This window comes from Pholcus phalangioides, unplaced genomic scaffold, assembly GCF_987345545.1.
Source record: "Pholcus phalangioides strain wild (caught in Gottingen) unplaced genomic scaffold, Ppha-v1.0 ptg000007l_1, whole genome shotgun sequence".
Lineage (NCBI taxonomy): Eukaryota > Metazoa > Arthropoda > Arachnida > Araneae > Pholcidae > Pholcus > Pholcus phalangioides.
Window position 1 is genome coordinate 34,548,537 of NW_028301600.1, and position 13,372 is coordinate 34,561,908.

Genomic DNA, 13,372 nt, shown 5'->3' on the forward strand with positions numbered 1-13,372 from the left:
TATTTACTGAAATTACATATGGTAATTTAGAAGGAATAAAATTTGTGTAAGAAAGGAAAAGTTTTACGAACAGTGTCTGTGGAAAGTTTGTTGGTGCTTTTCGTTAGAAGGAAAACGTATTAAAGTTCTCTTTTAGAGCAAAGTATTTTACAGATGAGTTCATTTTTACAAAGCAATTTTCAAAAGTTCTATGTACAGGTAAGTGTAGGCATGCAAACTACCACTTCAATTAATTATTTTAATTTAATTATGAAACAATAAGGTTTTTCATGCATTCCGGTATAAGTGTAAGGTAAGTTTGTGGGGAAAATATATAATTAAATTTTTAGACACGTTTCTTGTAATTTCTTTTTCAAGGGTACCCCATGTGGAATTATTTTTTATTTCAGGTTGTAAAATCTCTGAAAAGTCAGTGAAGTTTCTTTCTTATTTTTATATCGAGGAGAGGCCACTAAAGACACCTTTGCAGTTGTTGGACACACTTGCGACAGTTTAAGGTAAGTACAGGTACAGAAAGCTGTGGGCAGCTGATAATTCGATTGAAAAGTTGGAAAAATAATACTTTATATTTATTTACATGCATTGATGTACTGGATAACAATAATTAAATTGACACTACTCAAAGCCATCAGTAGTTCTAAGAACCGAAACGGTACGAGATTTGGCATGAAGTAGGATTCCGCGAAAAAAGTTCCGAAATTCACAGATAGGAGAAATAAAACGTAAATAACACAGAACGACGTTTAATAGACAGGAAAGAAAATGAGAAAAACTGAGCTAAAACATCATCTTTTATTGAGGACGTTGAAGTAGTTCGCGTTCAATGTATTCACCGTTCTTGTGGAAAAGGAATTTAATCCTATGCACAACACTCTCTACCGCCAAATGTACAGTGTTCATCACATGCCGTGTTGTGTGTGTGAATTACCTTTTAAAGTTACCAATTTTGGGACACAACCAAATATACCTTACACTCCAAGTATACCCACAACTAAAAGTCACATTAGGTTAGATCCGGGGATCGAGGATTCCAATCAACAGTTAAGAAACGACTGGTAACTCTTTTGTCGTCTGTGAAGTGATATTAAAAAAATTCTCGAACTAATACACATCATTAAGCAGAATTTATAATTAATTAGAATTTCTGTCTGAGAGAGAGAGAGAGAGAGAAAAGTCCCTCCCTCTTTCTTTTGTAGACTGAATATTTGTGCTGTTTTTGCAAGAATTTGCATTTTAAGACTCTGAAGTGCGTTGTGTGTGAACATCCTGCTACCAATACAAACACAAAGGTCACAATAGGCAAATTGCCAACGACGTGGCGGAAAAAATATGGCCATAAAAAATATATATCGATGTCAAAAACATAACTAAAATACAGCAGCCTAGTATAAAAGCATATATCTAGAAAATAATTAATAATATATATTACACTGCCCATAAAAAAGATTATGATTCTCATATCTAAGTAGGAATAGCTTCTCGATTTGTCCCCAATATGTTTATCGTACTCCTTTTTAAACGTGTCAATTGTGTGAGAATTCATGACCCCCGGAAGTAAGCTATTCCATTTATTAATAACCCCATTAGAAAAAAATTCCCTGCGACACCACAACCTGCAGTTTTCCTTTACCAACAAATACTAGCGTCCCCTTGTCGAAGCAGGTGATTGACGGTATTAATAACTCATAGTCCCTTCGATCCATCCCGTTGAAAATGTTAAACACTTCGATAATATCCCCTGACACATGCGTTCATCCAATGTAAACATATTTAAGAAAACTACGCACAAAACGACGTACAACAATTCAAGAAGAACTACGTACGCCTCCTATCATGGAATCTTAGAACTAATTTTCATCTTTTGGGGAATCCCTATTTTTTGTATCTTTATTAGTCCCCATGCGAAATTTCCTGCCATTCTGGTAGTTGGATCGAGCTACAGATGTCTCAGAGTAATGTCGGTTTAATCATGACCACCCTGTATATAAGAGTTTCAATCGAAATCAGAAAAAATCGATACATTCGTGGTTTGCTGTGAATAGCTAAAAATTGTTGAACGGTATCAGACGTTCTTCCAATGTAGCACTTGTATCATCTAAAAACTGTGCAGATATGAGTGCTATTGGTAAGTGCTTCCTCAACCTGCTACACTCAACTTCGTGCTATGGCCATCAATTCACTTCCAATTACCCACGAAGAGGTGAGTTTTTCCAGAATATTTTGTTGGAGACTTTGGTTTGTGTTATGCGGTAAGTATAGTTACCTATTTTTCGAATCATGCAATATGCATTTTCATACTCTGCAATCCGACAAATATAATATGAAAGCATGATCACATCAGCTAAGTAATCAGAATTTATCAGAATAGACTGAAGCAAAGTAAAAATTATACTTCAATGCAAGTCTTTTGATGACTCGATAATTTCTACCAAACTTAGATACTTATATGTAAATGAAAAATGTTTCTTTCCACAACTATCAATTATACAAAGCTGGAATCTAAATTTTAAAGAAATAAAACTATACTCACATAAAATTTGATAACATATTGATCAATCAAAGATATATGCAAACTAAGAATGATTTAAAATAAGTTTTAAATGAATGGAACTTATAAAATATGGGGTAAAATCGGGCAAAACTGATATAATAAAGATTTTTTGGATAAAGGTGTGTTCTGCCTCCTGATTTCTAGCATGAATATCAATGAACAGACCATGCGTAATACTTTTTTGTTAATCTCTCATAATCGTGTCACATAGTCATCTTTTGTTCGAAAGCACGCATCATTCGCGACGAAAGCAAACATCTCAGCTCCATACCCTAATTTTCATACAAATGATATTCAACAGTTATTAATGTCGCATAATGAATTGTCGCCTATCTTCACGGAGATTTTCTCTCTTAAAGAAGAGAAAAATAAAAACCTAGTCTTACAATGAATCAGAATGTTTTATGCATTGTTAGATACTGGGCTTTTCTTTACCGTTAGGGCGAAAGCTATCCCTTTGTTGTGTGTGAAGTAAAAGCCGATGATGCTTTTAGCTCTAATGGACCCCCTTTAAAATGTCTTAGCTTAGGTGATGACTAAGTTCCAACTCTTAAAAATAAAGTAACGGCTTTGCTATATATCGGATGCATCTTTTAAGGATGCGAAAAAGGAAATAAAGTGAAAGAAAGCTCTGTTTTCTATCAAGATGTTCTATATTTAGCGCTTTTTCTTCTTTATTTCAGGATATCTCTCAATTCCATTGACTAAACACACAATAAACTCAGCAGATGAGATTATTATTTTTGCATAACTTCGGCTCTTGTATTTCACTTCACTATTATGACAGTAATAATTTTCAAAACACATTTGGGCAATAAAGAAGTCTAGAAGAACGTCCGTCGTTGTTTTATTTGCAGAAACCATCTTTTTTGTCTTTTGTCTGTTTCGCTGGGTGTGGTACTACTAAACAACTTGGCGAATACATCCTTTCCTAATATTATTTTCTAGTATTAGAAGAGAGATATGCAAACCAATTGGGTAATAGATCCACGTTTCACAAAGTGAATTGTCTTTATTTATTTTTCTTTCGCCTTTCATATATTTTTCTTTATACATATATCTTAGAAGTAATTCAACAATAGTTGAATAGAGTTCATTTATTATTTATAACTTTCATATATGTTCTACTTCTAGGAACTTGATAATATTCTTCTAAAAATAGGATGTCTGTGCATCTGCACAAATCGCGTGAATTCGGAGCAAAATACATATACAAAACCGATTTCTTTGCGTGCAAGACAAAACTCTTTCCTAGTGCTTTCAATATCCATCTCTTTCTTGTGCATATAATAATCCTATCTCTTCTGAAGAAAGGCGACAACATTATCCCTTGAGATTATCTTCTTTTTTTTATACTTTTCTTTGACTCGGGCTAATCATCATCAATAGAAGAGTATCTTGGCATTCCAGGTCACTGACCGATTTGGAGGAAAAACGCCCAAAAGAAGATCACTCCCAGCGTAAAATTAGAATGCCTCACGAAATGCCAATGTCCCGCACTCTGATGCAATCAAGTGGAAGATCAGAATTGATATAAATAACAATTAAATGTCCTCATCCGATAAGGCACCACGATTGCTACGTTATATAGGATTGTTTGCCACACATTTTAGGCGAAACTGGAATCGCCATTCCCCGACTGATAAGTATATGAAGGCCGTACATCGAGTAAATTATTTATCATTAAATAATTGCCAACTAAATTATTTACAGCATAAAATAAATTACTGAAGCTCTAATATTGATGGTATGAAAAACAAAGTATAAAAGAAAATATAATAGTAACTTAAATTTGAGAGAACGTAATACAAAATTTTTCTTTTTAGTTTAAAAGAGGAAAAAAAAACTCAAAAATTTTTCAAATTCCCTTCAGAATAAGTAGGATTACAGTTGAAAGGTTTGACGTTGTTAACAGTGGAAATAATAATACCAACAATGTGTGTATGTGTTTTTGTTTTATACTCCCTCTCTCTTTGAAGAAATATCCAAGCAGTGAGTTGCCATGGAGAAAATCCTCATAAATGAAAAATAAAAATAACAATAAACACAGAAAATTTCTTTGTCAGAAAATTCTCCGGAGAATTTCGGAATAAAGTCATTATAAAATTACTTTTCTAGAGCTTTTAGAGCTAAATAAAATCGCAACTATGTCCGAAAATCGTTTTCCTAGAAAATACGGATTTCTCTTAAAGATTGTGAAATTTTCTCGATATTCTGTAACATTTTATAAATGTATTTCTTTAATAAAACATTCGAATTCAATGCTATTATTTTAATACTGCGTATAAACTCTTGAAATATAAAATAATATGGCTAAATAATATTTTGAGAGAGCGTGTCTCGGTACTGATAGTGTTTATAGCTAATTAATATTTTTTTTTGACTGGAGAAAACTGTTGTAGCATGGAAGTTTATGTTGTTTAAAAATATATATATAATAAATAAAACGTGAGTATCATTCTACGCTGATAGAGCACAAATCAGTTTTTCATGAAAATTTCGACTTAATATGCAAACATACTACATCATTTGTCTAGTGTAATATTGCGTGTGCTCTTGGGTTTTTTATTTTGCATTTCGTAGCCACATTTTATCTAACCTATTTTCATGCTAGTAGTTCATGCATTGTAGAAAAATATTATCGTAGCGTAGGTTCTCACCATGTCCATTCCATGTATGTCTCCTGTCAGCATGCGAGTCACGATCATCGACTTCACGTCTTCAAATGCGATTTTTTTTTAGATCAACAGTGAAAAGGATTTATAAAAAGAAGCAGTTGAAGTCAAAATATTCCCACACATACTTCTATTTATTTCACGTTAAAACTAGTTAGTTTCCAAAGCACGCTATCTAACGTGAAAATAACACCAAGCGAAATATTTAGAAACCTCGTCTTGTTAGATTTAATTTGCTGGTTTTTTTCTGCATTATTATTTAGTTTCCTGTCGTTCGTTTTTAGTATTTGTGTGTTTGGGCACGAGTTATTTTCTCTATATATATATATATAGAAATGTTTATTCTGATGGTTTCTCTCCAATCTCATGAATTTATGCACACATGTATGGTTAGTATAATTCATTTTTGACAGTTTTTTGTAAAAATCTTTTCCATGAAAATATAGCGTTGTTGTATGAAAGCGTAGCTTTTGCCTTTATGGTACCGAAGAATTCCTCTGAGAGATTAGAAAATGGTGATCTTGTTATATGAATGATTGGATTTTTTTAAAAGAAAGAACCTCAAAACTTTTCCAATCTTATTTGGTTAAGGTAGGGTCAACCACCGGTGAATTTTTGGTGAAAAAAATCATGTCGTTAAGACTTAAAACTTTGACCTTAAACTCTGACAAAAGTTTTTTAAGTTCTGGGAAACATTTTATGGGATTGGTCAGTATCAAAAAGTTTTGAATTCAAAGTTCAATGAGACGTACTACACTGCTTGACAATTACTAAGGAATTATGTTATTTTTCGTCATACTTAATGACAGATGTCTTTTAAAGAAATGAAACTTAGCACATGTTTAATAGAAATAGCATCCTGAAATAGCTTTATTAAGCAAAATGAAACAGATATCGCCATATGAAAAAAAATAAGCAGGATTATATTGGTTATAACTGTTTAATATTGCTGTAATACTCATTACAACAATTTTAAACAGTTACGAGAAAGTGCTCGTTCTGCTGCAAATAAGGACAGATATGAGTTCTTCAGTATGAAGAATGCGCATTTGGCATCTGCTATGCACACACATGCTGTCTACTAAATTGTCGTGGAGAGCTTGAGGGATTTTGTCCCATTCGTCCTTCAAGGCGATTTTTAGTTGCTGTATGGCTCGAGGAGGGTTATGTCATTGAGCAATAACGTCTGCCGGTTGCATCCCTGGCATGCTCTACGGTCCGGCGAATATGCAGGCCATTGCATGCGCTCAATATCTTCACTTTCTAGTGTGTATCCACTTCATCTGACCTATGCGGACGGGTATTGTCATCCGTGAACAAAGGTCTGAACCAACTGCACTGCTGAAAAGATGGACATGACCTAGGAGAATTTCGGTGCAATACCGTAGTGATTGTACGATATCTCCATCAAAGATATGAAGCGGAGTTCTGCCATCGTGTATGATACCTTAACACATCATTACTCATTAGCCATAGCAATCAATTTGCTGATGGTAACGTGTTCCCTGCTTCCTCCACAGTAGTCGGTGTCCAGAATCATTGTTGTTGCGGAAGCGCGATTCACCAGAGAACATGACTGTCGGGGGATATGATCGAAGTATTTAAAATTTTCAACGAAATGAATAGGATGGACCATGAGTTTAGTAAGGCAGAATTCTAGGTTGTGGTGTCGCACAGGGAGTTTTCCTCCCTCTAATAGGGTTGTCAATAAATGAAATGACTTACTTCCCGGGGTTGTGAATTCTAAACACAATTGATACATTTAAAATGAAGTACGATAAGCATAGTGGGATAAATCGAGAAGCATCCATACTTAGTTAAGACAACCATAATCTATTTTTATGGCCAGTGTATTTTATTATTAAATTTTTTTTTGGTGATATATGCTTTTATATCTGGTATTTTGGTTATATTTGACATCCGTATTTTTTATGGGCAAAATTTTTCAGCCATCTCACCGGGCAATTTGCCTGTTGTGGCCCTTGTATTTGTATTGTATGTTGCTGATCTCACCGAATATGCTCATCACACCAACGTAATCTTTCTCGACGGTGATGTGCTCGTAGCGGAATGAATTCTACAGACATCCGTGCATATAAGACAGCACAGCATTTATTCAATCGCCGAAAAAAAGGGTTCTCGCATATACGCAAGTGCAGTAACGTTAGAAAGGTCCTCCGGCTATCTGGCCAGAAGAGGAATTTCTGTTTTTCTCTTCGCCACTAGACTGACATATCTATCTTATTAAGGTGTGATGATTCTCCCACGATTTCCAGCACTCAGCAGATGTATTGATCAAAAACATAACCCTCCTCGAACTCAAAACCATCTTGAAAGACGAACGGGACAAAATTCCTCAAGCTCTCCTCAACAGTTTGATGTACAGCGTGCACGACAGATGCCAAATGTGCATCAGTATCTGAGGAGTTCACCTTCATACTGTAACTCATATCTATCATTATTTTCAGCAGAACGATTACTTTTCATAACTGATTAAAATTGCTGTAATGAGCATCTTTTTTTCTTTTGCTTATCTTTTTTCTTTCCATGTGGTGATATCTGTCTGATTTTGCTCAATAAAGATACTTCAGGATGTCTCTTAAACATGTGCCAAATTTAATTTCTTTGAAAGATGTCTATCGTTAGGTATGACGAAAATTAACAGTTTCTTAGCATTTGTCAAGCAGTATATACTATTTCTAGTTTCTTCTACGGTCATAAATACTGTATTTCAATACTGGGATGTTTGAAAATCTTTCTTTTACAATGATTTAATTGAGTCTTCAAAATAAATGAAATATACAGCGTGTTATTCCATAATTCCCCTTGCCGCCTTTTACTGGCGAAACGTTGATCCCCCACAGGCATACTTCTAATTAGGAAAAAGTATCAAAATTAAGTGCACACCTCAAATATGTCATTTGATTGATGATGCAAGGGGGGTTGGGTTGTACAGTATAAAGATCAAAAAATTAACTTTTTTCACGCGGGCACCCTGTCCTAAAATACCCTATTAGAAAGTTGCTGCCGTGTCTCTCCTGAGGCCAACAAAAGAAAATCACGTTTCCAAGTGCAATATTCGTTAAGATATAGTATTTCAAAAATTGGAGAAAAGTTGGGAAAGAACAGCGTAAATGGGGAAAAGAAGCATTGTCTGTTAATTTATTCGGTTCTTTCGTAACTTTTCTATGATTTCTGAATGAAATATCTCAATCGCAAAATATCACTACGAAACGTGGATTTTTATTTATTTATTAGTTTTTTGGAATCTTATTATATTTTATTGTCTTACAATACAATGAAATACTGTAGTGTTCATAACGTTTTTCTCAGAGATCTTGCAGATCCACAAATAAAACACTACGAAACTATTATATTACAAAAAATTCATACTTTTTAATTTCATTCTCGATTTTAAAGAGCACTTTCAACAAAAAACGCACGTATACCACAGCCATTCAGGAAATACATAACACATATAACATTTTCTTTCATATGTCAATTCGTTAGAAATTCCTCAGAGGATTGTATACGAAGTGCATGTGTGGTTTAGTAGTTCTCTCTCTCTCTGTATACACAACAAATACTCTACATAATGTTTTTTTTTTAATATATATTTTATGGATATCTAAAAGTCTTGTCCACACGCACAAGTGTTGAATTTATCATGTTCAGTAGATGCTGATGCTGCCATCTATCTTCCGGATCGAAAGTGAGAAATTTGTAAGACTGCTTGTATATTTGCCTTAGAGTTGGAAAACCACAGAAAGCAAATTTCACAGACCAACACTATATGAGGAGCTCATTTTCAAATGGGAACATTCCCACTTTTGATAAATTTACAGTAGACGAAAAAAGTATTCCTCAGGAATAGGTTTGCTTTACAATGTTTGTAGAAAATATCCCAACGGATAGCATATCGAAATGGTAGAAGAATATTCAAATACTAATGTTTCTTGATCAACATTCGTTCCGTTTTGAAAAAAAATTAATGGAAATGTTACCTTTTGATTAAAATTTGAGCTGGTCGAGTCTGAAATTTCTACATCACCTGTCGATTCCAGGACGTTTTTACTAGACCAGGAAGGTACCCTTACTGCCCTCTCGTCATTCACATAAGAGAAACGATCATTCTACAGAAGAACCTCCTGTAACGGACACTTCCGTTAGCAGACATCTCCACTGACGGACACAATTTTGAATTACATCAACGGAACTCAATATATCTTACTTTTAATTAACGGACACTCATCGTTAGTGAACAAAATTTTTGGTCCAATGGGTGTCCGTTATCAAGAGGTTCGATGTCGGCAGATGACTAATACTGAGGTGTATGAAAAAGATGGATATCTTCGTTTTCGATAAAAAAGACTTACTTTGCATTCTAATTTCTTCCAAAAATATTCCCGTTTGAATAATCCCAGTTGCATAATCTGACAGAGTTTATCTATCCCAGAGATACATAAACCGCATAAACCAACCCAGAGATTCATAAAGTGAATTTCGAAAAAAAGTGGAAATGTCCCCGTTTGTGAAAATGAGCTCCTCATAATATAAGAAGCTATATTGCATACGAGGACGACTATATTATAGTCGCGGGATCCCAACCTTAACTGTGTGACCTACATGATCACACTTATAGTCCCGATTTTTCTTTTAGCGTGCTGTTAGTTATTTATAGACTTTTTAGCGATAAATGTAACCTCACAAAACATTTTTCTCGTAAGATGTTAGTATTCTAATTTATGAAAGTAAACTACAGTAAATTAAACACAGATCTACACAGTTTGCAGTATACGTGATGTATTTTATTATATTTTTCAAGCCACGTGAGACTAAATTCTCGTAAACAGTACGAAAGGTAAAATTATCGATGGTGTAAATTAATACTTTATAATAAGATCCATAATTTGTATGCAAATGCATATTTCCCAAGGAGGTGGTCGAATAAAAAAAAGCATGTGAATTATACATATGTTCAGCATCCCAAAACTATTTTTTTCCCACTATGATTATCATATTTCATTATGGCCAGAACGGACTAAGCCAAGGAAAATCAGAAGAAAGACTTTAGCATAACGTGAAGTGGCCTTCAAGTACGAAGTCCAGTATCCTATTAGCCTTTCTGACCAGCGCAGAACAATATTCATGGACGGAACTGAAAATTGACGTGTGAACACGTGTCATGCCATCCGGTCAGCTGTTGTTGGTTTCCTGTGGTGACCAACTTGGAATCGCTAATGCGAGTAGATGACTGTCGTGCACGAACACATAAAAATAAAATAAAGCAGAATATACTCATTTACAAATTTAGCTATTACGTTGACATTGTCATCCGCATCCTAATTTTAATTCATCCATTTGCTCTAAGCAGTTAATATAATTAGGTAAGAAACTGTTTTAAACAACAATTGGCTGCGATCAAAAGTTATATCAATTGAAAAAAAAACACGTTTACACATATATTTGCACTTTCCGTGGCAAGATTTTAAATCACTGAACAAACTTTGAAATGCCATATCTCTTTTAATGAAGTAGGCTTTTCTCCGATATTCAACAAGTGCAAACTAAGGGCTTCAGAGAAGAGCGTTTCATTGGAAAAATCAACTTTAACTGGGCTTGTCAATACTAAAATATGAGGTCTTTGGGAAAACGAGGTATCTCGTCAATGCCACTTTTTGGATTAAAATAATATTTGTTTGCTCCTTGCCATACACGTACAAACCTCTCTAACGTAAGACTGGTCATTCACTGGAAGCTATTACGAGCGAAAACAAATCGCAGAATAAGTTAGCAGTCGTATATATACTCGAGAATGCTGTAATAGGCTTGCGCAAACACACGACTTGTTTTTGCTCGTAGTAAACTTGCAGTCGACGACCCGCCTAACACTTCTTATGAAGGCGATTTTCAGCTGCAATGGTAAAAGTGTTTTATCGTTTCTTTTAGGCACAACATTGGCGTGATATATTGCAAAACTATCACGTTTTTTTTGCCTTCTTTCCCCTTGTTTCATCAGCTGACAAAGGTGGAAGAAACACCATTTCTTTCACCCCTTTTTAAAAAGAGTAGTATTCCACACTTGGTAACTTTCTGCAGCTGAAGAACGAGTTTTAAGTTACAGTTAGACGAGGTTGGACTGAAGTCTTAGTCCCTCACGTGCAAGAAGTCTGAAGTCATAGTGCCTCACATGGACGGTCGGACCTAACTCAGGCCAAAGATCACAATTGCTGACAATGCCACCAGATAACAACTTATCCAAGGATGATGCCACTCTTCGCTATCTTAGTCTTTACTTGTTAACCAGGAGAAGACCCTTCAATTGCTTCATTATGAGGACTTTAAGGAACCGACTATGAGTAGAGTCTTAAGGTCCATTCCTCAACTTCTCGTGGTACAGCCCGTAAGTAGCCACGTTTCACATGTGGTGGACGGACGCAGATGGGCTTCTGCCAATCCGCACTGGCCAGCGTGGAGGATTACAGCCAAAACACTCTAAAAAGAAATATGAACTCTGTCTATGAACTTAGGCCCTCAGTCCCCAGCAGTCTCATTGTTCTTGGTTACGGCAGCGACCAGCAATACATGAAGACAGACGGCGCTAAGAATCTCTGCGTTGGACCAGGCTGCCATAAGATGATGACCTTGGCCACATATAACGGACGATCTCTTTCATCAGAAAATCGTTTACAGGAGTTGGAAGAACTGGAAAAAAAGTACAAATTGAGGGACATCTTAGGCATCTGTGAAGTAAGAAGAAAAGGAGACGAAAAAATTTAACTTGGTAGTGGGCGTGTATTTTACTACAGAGAAACAGATAATGGAAGAACTAGTGGAGTAGGATTTCTCATTCATAAAAAGTGGAAAAATCACATCGTTCAGTTAGATAGCATATCTGATAGAGTTGCAAATTTGGTTATGCAAATATCAAGCAGATACCGGATACAGATTATTCAATTCTATGTACCAACAACAAGCTATTCTGAGGAAGAAATAGACTACTTTTATGAAGAATTAGACTACTTTTATGAAGAATTAGACGAGATGAATAGCAAAGGAAACCATCCTATTAAAATAGTAATGGGTGACTTCAATGTTAGAATTGGAGAGAGAAGAAATGGCGAAAGCTCAGTCGGAAGTCATGGTTACGGTGTACGAAACGACAGAGGAAACAGACTCGTTGAATTTGCAGAGCACGAAGAGTTATGCATCACGAATTTCTTTTTTAAGAAGAAACCCGAAAGAAAGTAGATGTAGAGAAGGCCAACTGAAACAACAAACAAGATTGACTATATCCTATCCAATAAGAAGCATATGATCCACGACTGCAGTGTTCTCAACAAATTCAATACAGGATGCCATCATCGACTGGTGAGATGCAGAATAATGATTAACATTAGAATGGAAAAAAGCAAAACTTATCAAAAATACAAAAACTCTCATCGATACAGCAAATATTCAAGAACATCGATGTAAATATCAGTTAGAGCTGAAGAACCAATGTGATTTGTTATATAATACCACTGAAAATGGACAAGACGTTACCACAATGAAAAGAAATTTGCTTTCCTCCGATGAAATCAAACCGATGAAAAAAATAACAGAAGAAACAAACGAAACAAACAAACTGATGAAAGACCGGAGAGAATTTCAGATTAAGAAGAATGACCATAAATCAAAAGTGGAATATGCAGAGGTTTGTAAGACGGTACGAAAGCGGGTTACAGATGTCAGGAAGTTCAATTGCCTTATTGTAAAGAAATCACTGGAAGGTAATAGGAGCTTAAAATCAGCAAAACGAAAACTATTTGTTGGAAGAAAGCAAATTTTTGCTCTAAAAAGGAAAGGTGAAACCATCACAAGAGATGAAAATGAAATTATTAGTATTGTAGAAGAATTTTATAATACTCTGAACAAACATGAATAAAGGGATCGGAACAGAGGAAAGGGAACAGGAAAAAAGAAAATATAGTAGACTTTGTACAAGTAGTACCTGTGCTGAAAGAAGTCTACAAGGCTATAAGATGTATGAAAAAATGGGAATGCTCAGGTGAAGATGGGATTTCAATAGACGTTGTCAAAGAAGCAGAAGAAGAACTTGCCAGCATGCTAGCTGCTTTGTTTACGAATTGTCACAAAATTGGAT

General features: G+C 35.1%; 1 protein-coding gene across 2 annotated transcripts in view; it reads left to right on the forward strand.

The window, feature by feature from the left end:
• Positions 1 to 13,372, forward strand: part of LOC149085224 (alpha-2C adrenergic receptor-like) — a 70,174-nt gene that overhangs the window by 34,849 nt on the left and 21,953 nt on the right. The window contains exon 2 of one of the 2 annotated variants that reach the window (XM_089233099.1): positions 390 to 497. The exons of the other annotated variant lie outside the window; for it this stretch is intronic. The gene's annotated coding sequence lies outside the window, so the exon portion shown is untranslated. The remainder of the gene's footprint in view (positions 1 to 389; positions 498 to 13,372) is intronic. 2 annotated transcript variants of the gene reach the window in all.